Source organism: Ixodes scapularis, unplaced genomic scaffold, assembly GCF_016920785.2.
Source record: "Ixodes scapularis isolate PalLabHiFi unplaced genomic scaffold, ASM1692078v2 PGA_scaffold0__279_contigs__length_252992795, whole genome shotgun sequence".
Lineage (NCBI taxonomy): Eukaryota > Metazoa > Arthropoda > Arachnida > Ixodida > Ixodidae > Ixodes > Ixodes scapularis.
The window spans coordinates 13,942,777-13,964,535 of NW_024609835.1; the positions used below are offsets into that span (position 1 = coordinate 13,942,777).

A 21,759-nucleotide genomic window follows, 5' to 3' on the forward strand; every position below is an offset into this window, starting at 1 on the left:
GGCTCACGGCTTTCGGTTCAGTTCCGGTTCAGTTCCGGGGCGCAAAAAATAACGGTTCAAACCGGTTCGAACCGGTTCGAACCGGTTTGAACTGCTAAATTGATAATATATTTTCCGCTTTGTTCTGTCATATGCACTATTTAGGCCGTGAAACTAACTGCTGTAAACGATCTGATTTTTGCGAGGACTTATTTTTGAGAATTTCGCGAATCGCCTACAATCCGCGAAAAATAGGTCCCGCGAAAAATTTCGGTAAAATGTAAACAGATTGAAATTTATATTGAGATTCCACCGCGTCGAGAAAATTACAACCCGCGAATTATTCCGAAACTTCAGCTTTGACCTAAATCGCGAAATATTGAGCCCACGAAAAATAAGTCGTTTACAGTATATAGATTTCTTCTTTTTTTTATCGTTTGTTCAATCCAGTTTTGTTTTCAGGTACAAAAATTATAAAATTATGTTATTTATACCTACACAACAAGAAAGGAAAATCTACATTAACATACAAAACGTCGTGTATATACGACTCAAAATTCCTTCGTTTGCCAGAGTCACATACATTGTACCTGAATCGAAATGTTTTCGCGAAGTGAAGTAGGTTGCCTGAAATACCCGTGATTGGTACAACTTTGTATCGCAGTATTAGATGTTGATTCGTGGTTTTGCCCTTGAACTAAGGAATTCATTACAGTGAATAAAATCATGAAATGGGCAGTTCGTCGCCATATACACCATAAAATGTGTTTTATGGAATAAATACGTTTCAGAATATATATATGATGACGAGACGACTGAACTCAAGGCAATATAATTTTCAAGATGTCACGAAAGTCACGGGACAAGTCCTTCCAGTCTATATTTTACAGAAACACTAAGCGACAATCGCAATGCTTGTTTTTCTAACTAGCATTGTTTGCTCTCAGCAGCATGATGCGGGAGACGAATCATGCGAAAAGGAGTGGCTGAAATTATTCACTCTAACCTATGAGCACCTTTGTACTGAGATCGAATCTGACCTAAAACAGTGCTTACCCATGTGAACATTTTCTTATATTGGATAAACTGGCATAGCCTGTTTCTTGAGGTTTGCTCTTGACAAAATGCCGGTCAATTTAATTTGCAAATAAGCATCACCCTCGCTAACTGATGATTTTTGTTAAATAGAACAAAGTGGGATTTCATGCTCTACTCAATTCGGAATCTACTTAATCAGACACGTTCTGAGAGTTTAAGTGTGCAATCGTCATAGTTCCACCATTCGTTCCAGTAAAAAAAGGCGATAATAAAAACACATAAAAAACGCAATAATAAACTTCTATTTATTTTAGAAGTTATATATGCGTGAGGAACACATAGAGTTATTTAAATTAGCTTCAAAATAAAAAAAAACATTATTTAAAACTTTTCCAAATCACCTATAACGTGTCTATTGAGGATAAAAGCGCCGGAAAAGATTTGCAAAACATCTTTCAGATAATTTAAAGGTTCATTTACTTATATATCTTTGAGGTGACTATCTTCTATTTATGCTGCCAAATCTTCAGACAGGAATTAAGTATATTTTTATTATCATCGATACATTGGACTTTATGAATTTCACATAACCGCCTGAGGCCGACACGGAAGGACGATACTCGAAAATACACCAGCTGTTGAGTCTTCGGAAACGTGCTTTTGTTAGCTGTTTTGCAGTGTAAAATACTGGGTTGCAGGGTATGCAAAAAACACTGTGGTCACATGATATATCTGAAGGCAAATACACTAAATGTGCAGAAATAAGGAGATGACACGCAATTTTTTCTAAATAATCCCTTACACAACGCTTTACTGCAAAAAGAGATGCATAGAAATGCATAAAATGATATTCTTAATTAAACATAGATTCCGCGCAGGGCAGACGAAGATTTTTAGAATCCTAATATAAATCACTTTTGGGCATCAGCTTGCCTCAGCTCGAAACGTCGGGAGACTACCTCGGGAGGCTAATATTATCTTAGGTTTTACGTACACTTGTTTTGGGACCTTACTTCACGACTCTGTTCTTTATCAGTCATGTGCTGCAACATTTCATTAGGCTGCCGTATATCATCGTTTGCGAGCCTCAATGGTGTGCATACATGTAAAATGGGTCGTGCAGCATTTTTTTTTTACCTTAAGTTCAATAAATACCGCTAAGTTGTAGTCCCTGACGTTTATAACTTGCAAAAGCATCCATTAGTTTGCCCCTCCGCGAAATGGCAGACGCAGTCAAAAGAAGGAAATGAAACAGCTTTCCCTCCTCAACACGCAATTAGAACTATCAGGCACGTGATCTGATCCTAATATATGCACCGTCAATGTTTATCATAGTCCTACGCAGGGTTGGCAAAGCAGAGAGCATGGTCTAATCTTCAGGTATAGTTTTAGTTCGGCTATAATGGGGCCCGAGCCCCACTAAAGCGACAAACAGAAACAAACGACAGCGGCTAGCCTTAAACCAGAGAATTTCCCGATTTGACAGGCTTTGTAGAATAAAGAAGGCTATGCCAAAACACGAGTATCCTTCGCACGATGGTACCATTTGCAGGCTTGTAAACACTCGTGCAAACTTCGCTAGCACCGAACAACTCAAAGCCTTATAAAGGTGCCATCGCGAACATGCTGCATGTGTCTGACGCTTGTCGCTTTCGTTTGTTTCTGTTTCTAGCTCTTATGGGACTCGGGCCCATCATAATTTTTGAGTTGAACACGAGCCGTTACCCGAATGTTTGGCGATACTGGTTGTCATGAACCAGGGCATTCGACTCGGGATCATGACAATCGAGTACATCATGGTGTGACGTGACTCTCAGTGCGAAGTTGTGATGTCATGTGACGTCACGGTATCAACAACGTTAATAGATCTAGCGACGTTCTCAATTTGAATCGACTTAACGCGGTGAGTCACGTGACGTCACGGGGTCACGTGATGTGACATTACTTGACAGCATGTCTTAACATCATGACGTCACGGGACGATGCGACACATGGCTAGTCATAGTGCCAATAAGAAAGCGCCGCAAAAAAACAGGGTTTATTATACATTGCAATTCTGTATATGACGATTAGATCAATACGTAGAGGAATACACGTGCCAATTTTTTATTCCCAAATAATAAATTTGTAATACTAACAAAAAAAAAATACCGTGAACCGTTTTGAACCGGTTACCGTGATATTTTTTTCTGGTTCAGTTCTGGTTCAGTTCCAAGATGGCGGCGAAGATTTCGGTTCGGTTCAGTTCTGGTTCGGCTAAAAATAACGGTTCTGTTCCGGTTTTCGGTTCGGTTCGGTTCCGGTTCGACACCCTGGTCGCAGCGGCAGTATAGCGCTTGATCGATGAGATTGCAGAGGTTGGGCACGAGGCTCTCGGCTTCTGACGCTCGCGCTTGGAATGGTGCCGTGAGGAAGATCAGGAAGAGCGTGAGATACCTAAACCAAAAGAAAAGTCGAGACATTGTGAGTATAACGCTATTATCGAACAAACTCGATCAGTAAAACTGCGATACAGTGCACTTTAAGGTACCGTTTATTTCATATATGATTCATTGCATAGATTAGTCCCGGGTGTTTTATATTCATGTAGTATTTCAGATATAATGTTGTATGCGCTCTCAGAAGTCCCTGAGCGTGCGCTTCACCACAATGCTCTCCAAACATAAATCATCGGTATTCCTTTAAGTGGCCTAACCAAACAGAATGGTAAATGACACAGTATACACCAACGATCAGTCTCCATGGCAAGAGAAGTTTTGCCGCTGTGACAACACGACGAATGGCTGAACAACTTTCTCGTTGTGTGAAGTAATTAATGGAATACCAAAAACTGCAGCCGTATTCACCAGGCGTGACTAACCAGAGAGAAAAGGACGGCTAGGACTGGCAGTATTCTGGGGAGCAAACTTAATCGCCGCAAGTCGGTTACTGCTCAGGAGTAACAAGCGAACAGTGCAATCTAAAAAAGTTTGTGCGTCTACTTTCACGCACAAAACTCGGAGAGCAAATCACCGCAACTTACGGAAGCAGCTCAGCGAATGACAGTGCCGAAACATATGTTTAGACCAAAAAACACAGTCTGAGTTGTGACATTAAGCAATGCAAAACGTCACGCTTGCATTGCTTAATGTCACAACTCAGACTGCGTCTTTTGGTCTAAACAGATGTTTCGGCATTGTCATTCGCTGAGCTGCCTTCGCAAGTTGCGGTGATTGGCTCTCCGAGTGTTGTGCGGGAAAGCAGACTCACGGGCTTTTTTAAGAGTGTGACTGAAAAATAAAGGTCACGCAGGCGTGTACTCAGAAAATGCTACTACGTGAACGAAACGTTTATCGCGTAAAACATAAACATTAATTAGGTAAGAGGAAACGTTACAACTATAGGGCTTTGTTGTATACAGATATTATTAACGGGAAAATTGAACATCGAAAGACGACATGAAGAAAGCCGGATTGTAAGCGACGTAATGAAGAGGGAAGTACTCTTATATGGCGGCCTCTCTCGTCGTTGAGTGACCTGCTGAGATGATTTTAGCGGCAGCTCTGTCCTCTAAACAAGGTGATACCCAGAACATTTGCACTCTAAGAAATGCCTACGCGTATACATACTTGCAAAACACTCGAAGAGCTAAACTCTCCGATCTTCGAAATCGGCTCAACGAATGAGGCGGAACATCTGCTTAGACCTCAAAATGAAGTATGCGCTCTGGCATTATTGCATTGCGTAATATTCCACAGCGCGGACTTCATTTTTAGGTCTAAACGGATGTTCCGCCTTATCATTCACAGAGACGATTTTGTAGATCGCCAAGATTGGCTCTTCGAGTGTTTTGCGGGGAAGCAGACGCGGAAGCATTTCTTTGAGTCTGTTGCTACATTTCCTACTGGAGTTATCCATCGGCGTTCTGAGGCAATATTTGCTTCGGTAAAGATGGCGATTGGCGCTGATGGGAGTAGGACACGGCGCTGAGCGCTAGCCACCCACTAAACAGCGGCTAAACTAGCCCTACTCCTTCACTAAGATTTCCTAGTCCCAATTTTAAGGGGGCCCGTTCTCACACTTGCGTTTGCTTGGATCCGAGCTCTTGGGATCTCTCTCGACAAGAGTGAGTGCTTGCGTTATTCATGAGGTGGCCCGGGAACTGCATTTCACTAGAGCGACGGCATCGCGATATTTGCGAGATCAAATATACGTACGTACAGGGGTCTCAAACACGTGGCCCGCGACCTTCTGGGACTCGACTGCGAGCCCCGTCCCTGTCTCAAGTGCTACATGCTCCAAAGTCATAGGTTCATATCGTCTAGTTATTTCCGCTCGGTAAGAGGCACCGCTCATATAATATATTCACACATCTTTCACTTCTTCGTTATTTTTTTTTTGACTGAGTATTGCATTGTCTAAATATCTGCTTCTCATTCAGCGCTTTCTCAGAAATTAACCGGAACGGCAATACCCCTACTTCGCTACAAGGCCGAGCTTCTTACTCCAGGACGCATCTCGACTGCACGAACTCTTTCTCAGCAGGAGGAATTACCAAACATTAGGTACAAACTAAAACTTGTAGCCGTCAAAAAGAAAAAAGAGTATTATCGTATAATGCTGCTACAAAAATCGCCAGGAAAGCAAAAACTGTCGTATGAAGAGATATTGTTTTCCATTCCCGTTGAGTTTAATTGTGCGACAGGGCAAGAACAGTGTGGTTGCTCTCGTTCTATCGCAAAATACAAGCACATTGACGTTTTAGATTGATTTTTTTTCGTCACATCAGGTGTGGGCCCAAAGTAAAGCAAGCCGAAGGTAGAGATGCCTCTGGCAAAAAGGCAAATTTACAAAAAGCAGAGAGCACGAGATTGCTTTTTTTGGAAAACCAGAAAAGGTTCCTGAAACATGAGGCGAAACTACGAACGTGGAGTGCGCGTTCTCTGTTAGGGTCCACGGTTCCTACCGTCCACCCGGTAGTGGCCGCGGGTGCGACTGCGATCAAGAGAAAGGTAGAGTCCATTCCGAACGTCGCCCTGACGACAACGTCACGCGCGCTGCATGCCCTTTCAGTTACAGAGGGTCGAAACCTTCAACTCTAGCGTGCTGAAATCAAATACTGGATAACATCCTTACCTAGAAATTTCGATTGCACGATATAAGTTAAGCTCACTGCTTCCACTATGGAAATATTCGTGGCTAAGTGGTTGGCCAGAAGAGCTATCAATTAACGCACCCAAGCTCATTTAAAACATTTCAGTCAATGATGTGTCCTTATTGTTTTCAATGAATGACCACACTCTCCATAAACGACTCTGGCCTTAAGGCGCTCGAGACACGGGTGGTAAATACCGAGTACTTACAGTACCTCCCGCTCCGCTATCATTTTGATAGATGACGTATTTAGTCGGCGGTGACAAGCTCCTCCTTCGGCGCCCCTCACCCTTTCCACTTAGGGGAGAAAACGCCGGAGAGGAGGCGAGTCCCTCCTCGCCTCGTCTCGCCTCCTCTCAACACTCCTCTCCGGCGTTCGCTTTGTTAAAGGGGGAAAGGGTTAAGAGCATAGCAAGAGGAGCTTGCCCTGGTTTTGTTAACTTGTAACAGTGTGTTGTGACGTCTGCTGCATACGTCTGCTGGTGTTTTGGTCGCATGGCGCGCTAGTGCCCACCAAGGAGCTTCTGAAAGGAAAGAGTAAGGTTGATGTTCGGATCCGCCCCCAGCAATTTATTCAAAGAAACTTCAAACTTTTTCGAATCATCTGGTGTCGATGGGCTGTCACTTCGACACAAAAGTTCTGTAAAGCCCCATCAAATATTTTGTTCGAACGCACCAAGCATGAACACGCACCCAAACTCATTCCCTGCAAAGTTCAGACACGATTGAAGTGTTATTTATCTCTGTCGCGCCAGTTTCATTCGCTATCATATGTTCAAATTGTTTTTGCATTGTATTTTATCGGGGAAAAGTATACTGCACGTAAAGGAGAGTTTCACGATTGTGAAAACAATTTAACATAAATGTGCCTTTCAAACTTCCGTCGCTCCACCCACACGTCATTTCATATCTCGAGTAACTTCGTGTTCTACCCCGTCAGCCTCATTTTATTATTTGCAATGAAAACTGTCTTGCCTTTTTTAACTTTTCTCGGGGGCCTTTCTGACCGCAGTCAAACCCCGCTTCCGCGGGCATGAATGTCGAGGAATGCAGTTTCTACTGACAAGAAGACAGCTTTTTTGAGACGTCATACTGACTTTGTTTTAAACGTCGTAGAGATTTATCGAACCCCACTTCGGCGAGCCGGGACAGTTTTCTAAACCTTCCAAAGTTTTCTCCAAGCTGGGCCCCGTACCGCCTTCGCTAAATGAATGAGCGACGCCGTAAATCTTGCCGCGATGAAAAGGAGGCGCATCGCGAGATGCGAAAGCTGAAGTAAAACTATTCGTTTACGACAGGAACATAAATTAAGCGTCGCGCTATAAAGTACACGCTGTAATCTGGTTATCCAAGTCAGACGCACAAGCGATTTCTTTCTCATAAATTACGACCTTTGTTACGAAGAGGAAGATACTTTCGAAGCTCCTCGCACCTACGACAGCTACCGCGACTGCATGTGTTCCTGAAGCTTTTAAGCTTCCTAACGCAGAAGAGTTGTCCAAGGTTTTTTGGCTCTGCACTAGTGGAGTGCTATAAATGTGTTCTGCCTGAAAGGTCAATCAACAAATCTCTCAATCTCTCACCCTTAAATTAAATTACTGATTTCGTCTTTCAAAAATATTCCCCCAAAGATTGACGGGTATCTTTTCTATCACTCATTATTGAAATTTACTAACACGGAGTTAGTAAATTGTTCCAGTACCTCCGAAAACGATACCCGATAATAAAACTGTCGCGAAGACGTGCTTGCACGCGTGATTAATTTAACTTCCCAGTATCTTTCTTTTTTTTTCGCGGAATTGCGAGGGTTTTTTTTACCGATGCTGGTCGTCTCTACGGCACGGCGCATGGTTCCTACCGGAGTCTGGAGGCCAAAAATGAAGGTGACAGTCGGGAGGCAACAACGAACGTGAACACTGAAACGCTACACTCGTTTTAGAGCTCCACGTCGGAGATGTTCTGTCATGTACACGCCTACCTTTGATATCTATCCTTCAAGGGGGGGGGGGGGGGGGGGGGCCGTCAGTTTGTCCTGCGTATAACTGTTCTTGTGATCCTGGCTTCGAATGTCTTTTTCATTTTTATAGCCACCCTTGCGAAATTTGTTCGATAGTGTTTTGCCTTGCGTGTGCTGTTAATTTTGGGATATACCCATGTCTCCTTTGTAATCCGAACCCTTTCATTGGTGCTAAGAAAACGTTTGGTCGCCTAGATGGCCCCTGAATGCTGCTAAACTCACGGATCTCCGTCATAGGGGGCTGGATGCCGCATAGCTGCTCTCCGAGCCTGGCGCAAGTGAAGCCCAAGGAAGTTCAATGTTTGTCCCGTAAGTCGGGCGTGCGCTGGGCTTCCTAGTGCATTCAGTCGATATTTTGGTCCATGCTTTTTTGTGCCTTTTACTGGGTTTGGATACTCCCGTTCTAAATTAAATCCCGATAATAAGGCATTTGAGCGTGGGACATACGAACACTTGATCAACTAGAACCTAACATTTTCACATCGAATGGCTCCTCAGAAGACTTCTTGAGTCCGCACGTGCTGTTACTCCGAAAAAAAGAACCGGTTTTCTTGAAATGACAAAAGAAAAAAATACCCAGCTCCCTGAACGCTGTTTGATCCAGCACTCTGAAGAGTAGAAAAGTCTGTCAAGCGGTGAATTCTGAGACAAGCCGCTCACTTCCGGTGGCTTCATACCTGCGTGCTCAACGCGTCATCCAGTCCACTATAGTGGAGATCAGTGGCTAAACTCAATGTAAGCAGCCGCTAAGCTTTTTCTCGTCACTCTGCCTCTGTATGCAAACCTGCACGTCCGACCCTCTTCGGCTGTGGAGTCTTCCGCCCGCTAACACACAAACTTGCGACCCCTTACGGTCGTGGAGGAGTTCGACTCGCCCGCCTTTGTGTGTTACCCTGTTTGTCGAGTTGGGCCGTAGCCGGGTCACCCGCTAGAGGTGTGATCGAGGAGGACGGCAGGGGAAGTCACCAGAGATAGGAGTACTTCCCCAAAAAGTTTATTGTCCGGTTGTCTAATGTATTGTAAAAGAGCGTTTCCAATATCCTTCGAATAAACAGATATATTTGTTTCAAACCAATTAAATTAAGTAGAAAGAGAAACCGTTAAAATTTTCTTCGTTACAATAAGGTGCATGGGAAAGGGTGCCAGACGAGTATGGGGTATTGTAAGGTCTGGCGTCATTGTTTATCGCTTTCTCGGCGTGCTCTATGTGTTGCCGGGCGCCGCCACCTTCGCATTCGTGACTAATGCATACCCGTAAAGAGATTGCCCTTTGCGGGAAGCTGGCCGGGGTGTCATGTTTCCTCTCCGTGCTCCGATGGATGGACGAGCAGCATTGCATTCCGGAGTGCTAAGGTTGTATGAGAGTTGCGCAAGACCTGACATCAGAACCGACGAATGGTAAAGCCTCTGAAGGAGTGATGTCAGTTTTGGCAAATAGCAAAGCGTCTGAAGAAATGATGTCAGTTTTGACGAATGGCGCTGGAGAAAAGTGATGTCAGTGTTCGGAGTGTTTTTTCTATGTTCTTTCACTTGGGGGGATTGTAAGCAGCGCGTATCCGCTGGTATTTAAGCGTGGTCTTGACTGGAAAAGGAGTTCTTGTCTGGAGCTAGGTGGGCAGGTCTCACCTCGAGTAGCCGCGGAGAGGGTCCGTGGGGCGGCCAGAAAGTTCCCTTCCTGCTTTGTAAAAGTTGCTTTATCGTGATTCCCTGTATATAAAGTATACCTAACCCATACCAAGCCTCACCGATCCTTCTCGCTGAGGACATCGGGAGTCCGTGGCGCATCGAGAAGAACAAAGAACCATCTACTGGCGCAGTCGACAGCACGAAGCACCATGGAGGAATCGACGACGGCAACAAGACGACAGGAAACCCTCGCAGGACGCCAAAGGCGACGTTTCAGCAGCGGACAAGAAAAGACAGATCATCGAGTTTCCTTCACTGGCCGTCCGCAGGAACGACACGAGGTCAAGACTGGGACAAGAAAGGCTACGAAGGAGAGATCTGCGACGTTTCCGGAACGAAGAGGACGCCAAGCAGTAACCGTCGACGCACAGACGAGGAGCGACCGCTGGCAGGCCACCGGGAAGAAAACATCGACCCGACACGCGGTCACGCACCGCCACTATCGTACCTCAGGGACCGAGAATTGGGCGCGGAGAGCACCATCAGACTTCTGCAGCGAGGACGTCGGCTTCAGGCGACGAGCGACCAGGCGCACACACAAACATCCGAGTGAGTCCCTTGGTTCACATTCCTCTGTTATGTGTTGTGTTGCTCGAGCCGGCCAAATTATATGAATACCAGATTTCCGCACCTAAACGCGGATAAAAATCGGAGAGACATGAACGAGAGCGGGAAAGGCGGCGGGGATGGTAGTCACGTGCCAGACTCATCTCTCTCGGAAAAAGAAATGGAGTATAACCTGAAGCTAGCAGAAGAGCGCCGACGCGCTCTAGAACTTGAACTTGAGCTCGCTCGGGTTCGACTGGACACCGCGACGCAGAGGCGTGACGAGGCGAGCGAGGCGGAACCTTCGAGCGGCCAGATGGGACTCAGATATTACTCCAAGTTGCTAGCAGGTGCCTTCCCGAAATTCCCAACCGACGGCGAGGTGCCTATTTGGTTCGAGTCAGTGGAGAGCTCACTGGGTGCGTACGACGTTCCCAAGGCGCTGTGGGGGCAGATCGTCTTCCCGATGATCGCTGAGCGGGTTGCATACTTGTCGACGCGACTAACCCCTGCGCAACACAGGGATTACGATATACTCAAGGGAGTAGTTCTCGACGAGTTGAAGCTGTCAGCGGCCGAATACCAAAGGCGGTTTCTTGCCGCGACCAAGCGAAGGAGGGAGACCTGGAAAACGTTTGCAACTCGTCTACAGAGTTACATTAACTTCTATGTGGAGGCCCGCGGCGTCTCCTCCTTTAAGAGTCTTCTCGAACTGTTAGTCGCCGACCAGTTGAAGTCGGGTTTAGCAGAAGAAGCCGCCAAGTACGTTAAGCTGCGGGAGGGGGAAGAATGGTTAAAAGCAGACGAACTGGTTCGGCTGCTGCAGACCTATGAGGAAGCGGCGGGCGAGGGCAGTGCGTGCGCGAAAATAAACCTCGCTAAAAGGGCAGAGTCAAAGGGCACCAACCAAGGGATAATACCGAGCGCATCAAAAACAACCGGGAGCGTTACAGCTCGGGCAGAGAAACCCGAGACGACCAGGCCGCCCTCGGTTGTTAAGAAAGCGTCTGGGCCGGGCGAACGCTTCCAGTGCGGAAGCACGAGCCACTACGTGGCTCAATGCCCGTTCGCTCGGGAAGCGAGGGGGGTAAAAAGTGACGAACGACCACGCTGAGAGAGATTAACGGCACGTATCGCAGCTGAAAGCCGCAGCTTGGCACATCCAAAGCTTGGGAGCGTCAAAGTTAGCTGCCGAGGCAAGGTAATTGATGCAATTGTCGACACCGGAGCAGACATCACAGTAGTCCGTGAAAGCAGCGTGCCAGAGGAGCTGCTAAAGCCGCATGGGAGTATAGAACTCGTGTCCGCATTCGGCGAGAAGGTAGAAGCTAAGCTCGCCGTGGTACCACTCGCACTTTACCGCAGGGCATCCTTGATTCACGACGTGGGTGACGCGACGCAGGTCGTGTGCGCTCTTACGGATCGGCTCACACACACTGACTGCCTGATCTCCGCGGAAACATGGGAACAGTTGCACACGCATAATGAGGGGGATGACGAGGTTCACACACAAGCAGTGGGAAAACGGGGCCAGCAGGGAGAGCAGGGACAAGAACGAGAGAACCTGTTCGAGCCATCGAATTCCAACACGGTTTCAACCGATGTTCCCCCACCGCCTGATATCCCCGGAGAGGAGCGAGAGGAGCCGAATCTTGAGACTGAGGTGATGCAAACCAGTGACGCGCGAAAGTTCCGTAATGAACAGCGAGATGACGAGTCATTACGACGGGCTTGGCAAAATGCAAAAGGTGGCAAGGCGGGCATGTCAATAGTAGACGGATTGCTGTACCATAAAGATCAAGTACTTGGTCAGAAAGTGCTGCAGTTATTACTGCCCGAGTCGCGCCGCAGCACTGTGCTTCGCCTGGCCCATGAGTCCTACTGGGGCGGTCATCTCGGCTTCCGCAAAACAAAAGCGCGCATTAAGTACAGTTTTTACTGGCCAGGCATGGAGAAAGACATTCGCGACCATTGCAACGGATGTCACAGTTGTCAGGTTCGATCAGACAGACGGGAGTCCGATAGGGTGCCGATAGCACCGCTCACGCGCCCGAAGTTCCCATTTCAGAAAGTCAACATTGACATGATCGGCCCTATCGACCCACCTTCAGCCAGAGGGCACCGCTATGCATTGTGTGTCATAGACTTGTGCACACGCTGGCCAGAGGTGGTTTGCCTAAAGTCACTGTCAGCCAAAGCGACATGTGATGGGCTGCTGACCGTGTTCACCAGGACAGGAGTACAAGAAGTAGTGTGTTCGGACTGCGGAACGAATTTCACAGCTGCACTTACTAGCGAGTTTCTCGCGAGACTGGGTTGCACCCCACGGTTCTCGACCCCTGACCACCCGGAAAGTAACGGGTCCGTGGAAAGGTGGAACCGTGTATTCAAAAATATGTTGTTTCACGTAATCGAGAGAGACGCCCGAGACTGGGATCGATTCGTCCCCTTCTTGCTGTGGGCCTACCGAGAGGTCCCCCACGACACAACGGGAGTGTCGCCTTTACGGATGCTTTACGATAGAGACCCGGTCGGGCCTCTCACTATCCTCGGGAGAAGCTGGGCGGGTGATATTGAGATCCCAGCGGAGTTAGCGGACGCTCCCGCGGACTACTTAGAGAAATTGAAAACGCAACTAGAGCTCGCAGCTGACGCCGCGGAGCTCACCACAAGCAAGCAACAGGAGGCGTACGCGTCGCACTACAACACACGCGCCATGTTAAAGGTGTTTAACGAGGGCGACGCGGTCCTCGTCTTTGACACAAACCGCGCAGGGAAAATGTACCCGAAGTGGCTGGGGCCGTGCACAGTAACGGAAAGGTATCGTGAGCACTCGTACTACGTGCAGACGCGCGATGGCCGCCGCATGCTAGTGCACGCGAACAAACTGCGCCCCTACGTTTGCGAAGTTGCATCGGTGAGCGTTATGTTCCACGATGACTGTGACTTCGGGGAGGTAGAATACACTCCGCGAGCAGCCCAGCCTGGCCAGGCGCGTCCAATTCTCGATCATGAAAAGACCGCGCACATCGATGAAGAAACAGCTGCCCGTATAGGTGCTGCGTTCGACCAGCACCACGCGCTCTTCTCGGGCCAGCCGCGTATCGCGCAAGTGGGGGAACACCGTGTGAAGCTAATCGAAGGCGCTAGCCCAAAGCGCGGCCGCCCCTATAGGATTCCTGACGCCTTAAAGGGGGAGGTTACTGAACAGATCAGAGAGCTGCTGGAGCTAGGTTTGATATACCGATGTGAAAGCGCCTTCGCACACCCGATCGTATGCGTGCCAAAGAAAGATGGGTCGGTGCGCTTGTGCATCGATTACCGCGCGCTTAATGCAGTGTCGGAAACAGATGCCTTCCCAATGGGACACCCACAGGAGCTCATCATGCGCGTGGGGGCGGCCAAGTTCATCACGCTCATAGACCTGCGACGCGGTTACTGGCAGGTGCCATTGGCCGAGGATTCTCAGCTTTGTACGGCGTTCATCTCGCACTGTGGTCAGTTTGCATGGAGGGTGATGCCCTTCGGCCTCAAAAACGCGGCGGCGACTTTCCAGAGAAATATGAATCTCGTGCTGGCAGCTCACGAAGACTACGCGTGCGCCTATCTAGACGACATAGCTGTGTTCAGTACGTCGCTAGAACAGCACGTTGAGCGCCTACACAGGGTGTTCACAGCATTACAGGCGGCAGGCTTGCATGCAAACCTTGAAAAGTGTCAGGTGGCTAGGCCTTCTATTCGCTATCTGGGGCATATTGTAGGTTCTGGGAGGCATGGTCCAGATCCCGAGAAAGTGGCGGCCATTGAGGGACTCCAGGTGCCCCAGACAAAGAAAGAGCTGAGGAGCGCCCTCGGCCTCTGTGGCTATTACCGTAGCTACGTTCCTAACTTTGCAGAGATAGCTCGGCCGCTGACGCAGCTCACTGGGAAAGGGGTGCCTACTCAGATACCTTGGCCTCCTGAAGCCCAAGAGGCATTTAAAGCCCTCAAGCAAGCCCTCTGCGAAGCCGTGTCGCTGGCTACCCCTGACCCGGGGAAGCCGTATGTGCTCCACACTGATGCCTCGATGGTGGCCGTCGGTGCCTGTTTAGCACAGATAGCCGCCGACGGCTCCGAAATTCCGATCGCCTTCGCAAGTCACCGGTTCACGCCAACGCAAACGCGGTGGGCCACGATCGAACGCGAAGCATTCGGGGTGATTTGGGGAATAAAGAAGTTTGAGACGTGGGTCTTCGGCACCCAGGTAACCGTCGTTACCGACCATAACCCGCTCTCGTACCTTACAAGCAGCGTGCCCCAGGGCGCAAAACTCACACGTTGGGACTTAGCGCTACAGCGTTACAACGTGATAATCCGTCACCGCAAGGGCAGCACCCATACAAATGCGGATGCCCTATCTAGGCTCCCTAACGGTTGCTGGGAAGCATTGCCGGCTCGAGCACCATAGCAAGCAGGCGTGGAATGTGGCCTCGTGGACCACACGAAAAGTGCTGTGACTTTTGTGTGCCAATACGAACTCCGGAGGGAATGAACCATTTGTCTCGTGGACTCATTGAGTGTTTAATGGTGTTTTCATACCCCTATATTTCGCGTAACCCTTGAAGTGTGCATGACTTAATTTTGTGGTGTTGTAATGACGCCGGACTTTGTTTTGTGTTTGTAGTCCAATTAATCTTGGTTTAGATTAATGGATCTTGGAAGGGAGGTGTAAGGTCTGGCGTCATTGTTTATCGCTTTCTCGGCGTGCTCTATGTGTTGCCGGGCGCCGCCACCTTCGCATTCGTGACTAATGCATACCCGTAAAGAGATTGCCCTTTGCGGGAAGCTGGCCGGGGTGTCATGTTTACTCTCCGTGCTCCGATGGATGGACGAGCAGCATTGCATTCCGGAGTGCCAAGGTTTTATGAGAGTTGCGCAAGACCTGACATCAGAACCGACGAATGGCAAAGCCTCTGAAGGAGTGATGTCAGTTTTGGCAAATAGCAAAGCGTCTGAAGAAATGATGTCAGTTTTGACGAATGGCGCTGGAGAAAAGTGATATCAGTGTTCGGAGTGTTTTTTCTATGTTCTTTCACTTGGGGGGATTGTAAGCAGCGCGTATCCGCTGGTATTTAAGCGTGGTCTTGACTGGAAAAGGAGTTCTTGTCTGGAGCTAGGTGGGCAGGCCTCACCTCGAGTAGCCGCGGAGAGGGTCCGTGGGGCGGCCAGAAAGTTCCCTTCCTGCTTTGTAAAAGTTGCTTTATCGTGATTCCCTGTATATAAAGTATACCTACCCCATACCAAGCCTCACCGATCCTTCTCGCTAAGGACATCGGGAGTCCGTGGCGCATCGAGAAGAACAAAGAACCATCTACTGGTATCGTTATCTGAGTTATCTGGGCGATCTACTAAAACTCCCTAATGTTTTAGTTGATCCAAAAAAAAAAAAAACGAAGCGTATCATCGAGCACTCGTTTTTCTTTCTTTCTTTGTCAAGAATCTTTGGAAGGAAAAGTTTAGTACTATAACACGGTTGAATATAAAAGATATACTAGGATATAATTCCCCTGCCTTTGTGTCTATACATGGCATGCACTTGACGATCATCACTCTACGCTGACGATCATTATGACCCATTCCTACTTGTCCTTGTTGAGAAAAACAAATGCATTGCTGCGAAACATGTGCTGCGGCATGACAGCCGATGTGACGTCATTGCCAGCCATGTATAGTTGCTTCCATCGAGCGAATTTTCGGAGAGGCGAAGATCAGTAGCATTGTCTTGGTCTAAACGAGCGTCGAAGTGCCGCAGTCGCTCTCCGAAATCAGCGTCATGCGGGCAGTCATGGTCGACTTGATGACGGTAGGGCAGAGGCTGTCCCTGATACAGGGCAACCTTTGCGCGACATAAGGCGGAAACCAGAGCGAGCAAAGGGAACATATGGTTGCCAAAGAACTATGTATTAAGATGGGAAATATGTTGCTCACAAATCAGTCATTATGAGACTTGTTACAACGGTGCTCTGTCGCTCGAACTTTGTGTCTTTTTTAATGTCGACAGATTTTTTTTAAATTTAGTACGAAAACGAGTAAGCATATTTTTATAAGCACTCACGTGGACAATTAAAACCAGAATATTATTCTTTTCCACAGCAATACAATTAAATTAAAAAAGCCCAGTGCAAATTACGAGATCAATCTATTGAGCCAGAAACTCTAAAAAAAAAAAGCTTGACGAAAATGTTAAAAAAAGTTTTATAAAGACAGCACATACGTAACGGAAACCCAAAGCCGTATTTTGGTCATATGGGTACTTTTTCAGCGTTAATCGTTGATTTTTAGAAGGAATTGGTAAATATAAATGGCATTATGGGTTCACCCTAAGAATAATCTTGAGGAGCGTGTGTCTCGAACTTACTATTGTTGACGTGGTTCTCTTCACGAGCCGCGTGTCTTTTGCAACGGCTGCATAGACGTTACAGATTTAACCAATACGCATGTGTCATCAGCATAAAAAGTTGTCATGCGAACCATGTACAAGTGCGCCGAGAATGTCAACATTCCACAAGTCCTCACGTGAAGAGAAGATTACCCAGTCCCATTTTTCTTTCGTTCTTCCTCTCATATATTAGGAAGAAAAGTAAACCCGAAAGCGCAGAATTATTACATTGACATAATCATGGTATTTTTATAGTAAAGAACATAAGCAGTACAAAGTAAAGCGTTTCTTATTCGTGTAAAAGAAAATTCTCAAATGTTTACCCGCACGCTTCGCAAGACCCGGCCAACCGATATTCAGCTTCCTTTCTTCAGCTTCAGAAGTTGCACCTTAATCGCCTCGAGCGAACAACGCAAAAATTAATAATATTAATGGGGAATGATATCTCACAATCCTCGGGCGTCCCGCCTATACTATTAACTAAACAATTCGAATGGTAGCCTCTAAGGCATAATTTTCCTCTATTACGGACATATATTTTACCCGTGACCCCCGAGTATAAGACCTGTGGCTCATTTTGTTAATCGGGTTCAAAATCAGCGCAGAGAGCGTAGCCTTCCTCTGCTTGACTCTGCGACGATTGCAGGGTAGTCCTTACCCCAGCCTCGTTCTGAGGCCAATTCGCTTCCCACGTGCCCAAATATCCGTGGGCGTCTACACGATGTCGCTGATTACTAAAGCAGCGATGTCTGGAGGCGACACCTCCATCACGGCTAAACGATTCGACCGCACACGCTCGCCGATACTCTCCAAGATAGCGATTTCGCGACGCCCGTGTGTGAGATTTGTTACGCAAAACGTAGTAAAACCGTGGGATTATCAAAAAAAAAATATCGGGTTTCTTGGGGCCAATACTGGAAGTTGAGAAGATTGTCCTTGGAAAAGGTCGAGATTGTAAGAATGACGCAGAAATCCCGCTAGTTAACATTTTACACTAATAATAATTAACGTATTTAATATAATTTGAACACGAGAAGCCATTTAGATACAGTCAGTGCAAAGGCGAGTTGGTGGAAGTTTATGATGATGACTTGAACCCGAGACTGGGGCTGGAGGAGGTAAACGCTTTACAGTAGTAGAACAAGTAACAGGGACAGACACGTCTTTATAAAAACGTGCCTGTCCCTGTTTTTTTTTTTTTTTCTATCATTGTAAAATTATTTTCACCCTTTTCCCCACTCTTGGGTTAAAGTCATCATGATGAGCTATTCAGCCCTGCGTATTTATTTCAGTCCCAAAACGTGTTCTTTCTATGGAAGTCTTTCAGCAATGCAAACGGGAGTAAAAATAATACATGGCGGTCGAGTAAGCACATGTTAGCTTTATGCATTGGTTACCGCATTTTATACGTCAAGCTATGACTTTTAGAATATTAGTCATTACCTTGCTGGTTCTGCAATGCCCCGCTGCTTCCGTTGTACTGCCTCATCCCTTCACTATGAGGAAACTTTGGATACTTTTTTTTTTTGTGAAATGTTAACCTAAGGCTTTGATCAGAATTATTGTAAAGAAGGGGCATGTTGTATTAATAAGAATTTTAAAAAATATTTAATACTCAATTTTTGTATTGTGTCCCATTTATCTAAAGGATGTAAGGTGAGCCGGCATTAGTCACTGTTTCAAGTACCCCGTCAGTTCAATGTGCACAAATATGTCAACTGTTCTGACTAAAGAAACAGGAAGCATAATGACTACATATTTCAATTAAATCCTAGACGTCGGTCTTCCTCACGAGGGAGGAAAAGCTTTAACCTAAAGGTACAGCACTGTGCTGTGCAATCAGGACCAGGTCCTACAGCAACCTGACACCCTGGGCAAACTCTGGCATTGGCGCCCCCCCCCCCCCCCCAATGCCCTTTTTTATACGCCCCTATCTACTAGGTACGACATCAGGTTGTTAGTAAACATGTGAGTAGTGGCCCAGCAAGAGTGTTTTTTCAGACGACAACCGCATTCTAAAAACGAACCTTGTTCAAAATAAATCCAACAGCTAAAGCGGAACTAAAATGGATGGACGCGGCGGCGCCCCCCTTTTGATGGTGCCCTGGGCGAGCGGCCAGGCCGCCCACCACTATATAGTGCCGGCCCCCTGTGCAGCACACAACGCTTGCATGTGAACTCCTCGCACTACTCGTTCTTGCGAAAAAAAGACAAATTCAACGATGCAAAATAGGCGCTGCAAAAGCTACCTGCACAGCATTAAAACAAACAATGGCAGCTGGTTGAAAATCAAACAATTTTTTATAGAGGTATACACGAGGACAGCTTATAGGGGATACGGTCCACTCGTCACATGCGCACTCGTCACAGGACGATTGGTCACATGACGATTCGTCACACAGGAACAATCGTCATAGGATGACTCGTCACGCGGCCAACCGGTCCCACAATAGTTTGTCCCCCAAAAAATGCATTGTTCAATTTGGTTCGGGCGGACAAAGTGGCTCACCTTATATCTTAGTATGTGTCTGGCTTCTGAAAGGAGAAGAATTTGTAACAAACGTTTTACCTTCTGGTTCGGTCCCGAACATTGAATGTTGGTTCGGCCTCACAAAGTGGGTCATCTCTTTTCTTAGCATGTACTTCGCTCCTCAATTTCAAATATTTGTAACAGACGTTTTAGCTTCTGAGTCCGTCCCGAACGGTGAATGCGGAGGCCATATAAGAGCGACTATGTTTTGAACTCGGACTACATTCAAAATAATGCAGGTGATCGGAACAGAGAGCGGTAGAGCCATGATGCTGCACGAGGGGTACTCGTACACATTCAGCAGAAAGAATTCCGACACTTATTGATTTTGTCGAATAGGTGTATGCAAGACAAAAGTAAAAACTGATTTGGCTGCCAGTCGGATTATTGCTCGTTCAAGCCAGCAACTGAAATCAACCTGCTTAAGACTCGTAATATAATGGAAGTAAAAGCGGAGGAGTATTGTAAGATTAGTTTTCCTAACCATTGGTTTATGTGACAGTGGGAAGTCGTGAAACTCCTCATCAGGGAATGTGGGCAGTTGTTGAAACTTGCGATTTACTATCGTCCCCTGCCCGACCGATGTGATCAGTTGCCCGCATGACGCGTCATCCTGCGACGAATCTTCCTATGTGACGAATCGTCCTGTGACCAATCGTCCTGTGACGAGTGCACATGTGACGAATCGTCCTCATCCCAGCTTATAGGTAGTCGTTGTTTGCAGCGCAGACTCAAAACTAGCTCACGCTTATTTTCTTCCAAGAACAGGAATCCCGATTGGGTCGCAATGCTCGCTAAACACGCATAATCTAAGATAGTTGTTCTTTGTAGACGATACATGGGCATAGCTCCCAGCACCCGCTAATAACAGTCTTCAACGATACGGCGCCCCGTGAATACCTCCGATGGCTAATGAGCACTAACTTAATTCCGATCTGTCCCAGTTTATACACGTCTGACTAGATATGCGTAACCGTGACAACTTAATACCAAGACGTAATGCGTTAACGTAGAGAAAAACGTAGGCACCTTTCCTCGGTGAACTACAAATGACACCTTCTGAGGAGATTGGAAGTCCGCCCGCTCGGAATCGAAAACGCGCGCGAGCGCGAAAGAAAATGAAAGAAGGGATATGCTATTTCCAAAACGAAAAATTAAAAATAAATGATCTAGCTTAGCTCTGCTTGTTAAAAAGTGATTGGCCTACTTTTTGCCCAAGAAAAACTTTTGGAGGTATTATTTTAGCAGTTCCTGCGATTAATGTATTACAAATTTTGAATTAATCAGCCTAGTTCTTCACCACAGCATGCTTGGCTTTCACAATAAAAAAAGAAAACACCTGAAAAACAAAAACAATTGAAAACGCAGGTGGACTGCAGCGGGTTTAACATTAGGAACCTTGGCACAAAAACGCAGCAAAATTAAATACAATCGTGTTCTATCTAAAATAAGGACGCGATACAAAAAAAAAAAGCATGCTTTATCGGAAATGATGAGAAGAAAACAAAAACGAACGAAAACCTTTCTTTCGCTTTCTGTATCCGGGAATCGCATCGTCTTATCCCCTCGTTTTAAGCTCGCGATACTCCAGAACTCGGATCACCAACCTAACATCTCTGCGCTTCCCAAAAAAACAACGACAACGAGATACCCTCACTTACTGCTTGGTGCAATAGTAACTACGTATGTAGCGTAGGTAATTACCCAGTTTCAAAAAACAAAGCACTTCACTTTAAGAAGTAACACGGCATATTCCTCGTTCTTTCGCAAATTGGGTAAAGGGGAGTGGTCAACATAAAACTAGAAAATAGAGACGCGGTTAAAAAAAGGAAAACAGATTGCTGAAAGGTCAACTGAAGGGAATCTAGCTACTTCTGTTGGTTCTTAGGCCGATACAATAACTAGGAACAAACAGAACTGATATGCTGAGCGAAATCTGAGGTGTAATCTCTATTGTTGTGCCTACGCTTTTTTGTTGTTGTTATTGTTTTTCGGCGCTTCTGCATTGTGACGCAAATACGGGAGATGCTTGAGTAAAAACAGCGTTGGTGTTACACATGTTTGTTCAGAGTACAATGCCTAAATATAGTGGCAACATTATTCGTCTGAAAATTAATTAAATTACGTTACTTCTTCCTGTTCCCGGGGCGTAAAGAACTAAGAAACTAATTACATTATTACTAAAAAAGTACCGAGCTACATAAAACGCCCAATTACACATTGCGTATGTTTGTTTGTTTTTTGTTTGTTTTTTTACGCGTTTGGTTTGCGTCATGCCTCATTATTAGCATTCGTCGCTCTAGGAATTAAACTTTGTTCTCGTCGATCCATTAAGAGGAGGCAGCACTCAGTTGGCTAATTCTTCCACTCGAACATGCAGTTAGGACGAGCGGAACATTACCCTCAAGCGTT

General features: G+C 46.5%; 1 pseudogene; it reads left to right on the top strand.

The window, feature by feature from the left end:
* The first annotated feature begins 10,068 nt into the window (after positions 1-10,068).
* LOC115310211 lies at positions 10,069-14,913 on the top strand (annotated as a pseudogene).
* The last annotated feature ends 6,846 nt before the right edge of the window (positions 14,914-21,759 follow it).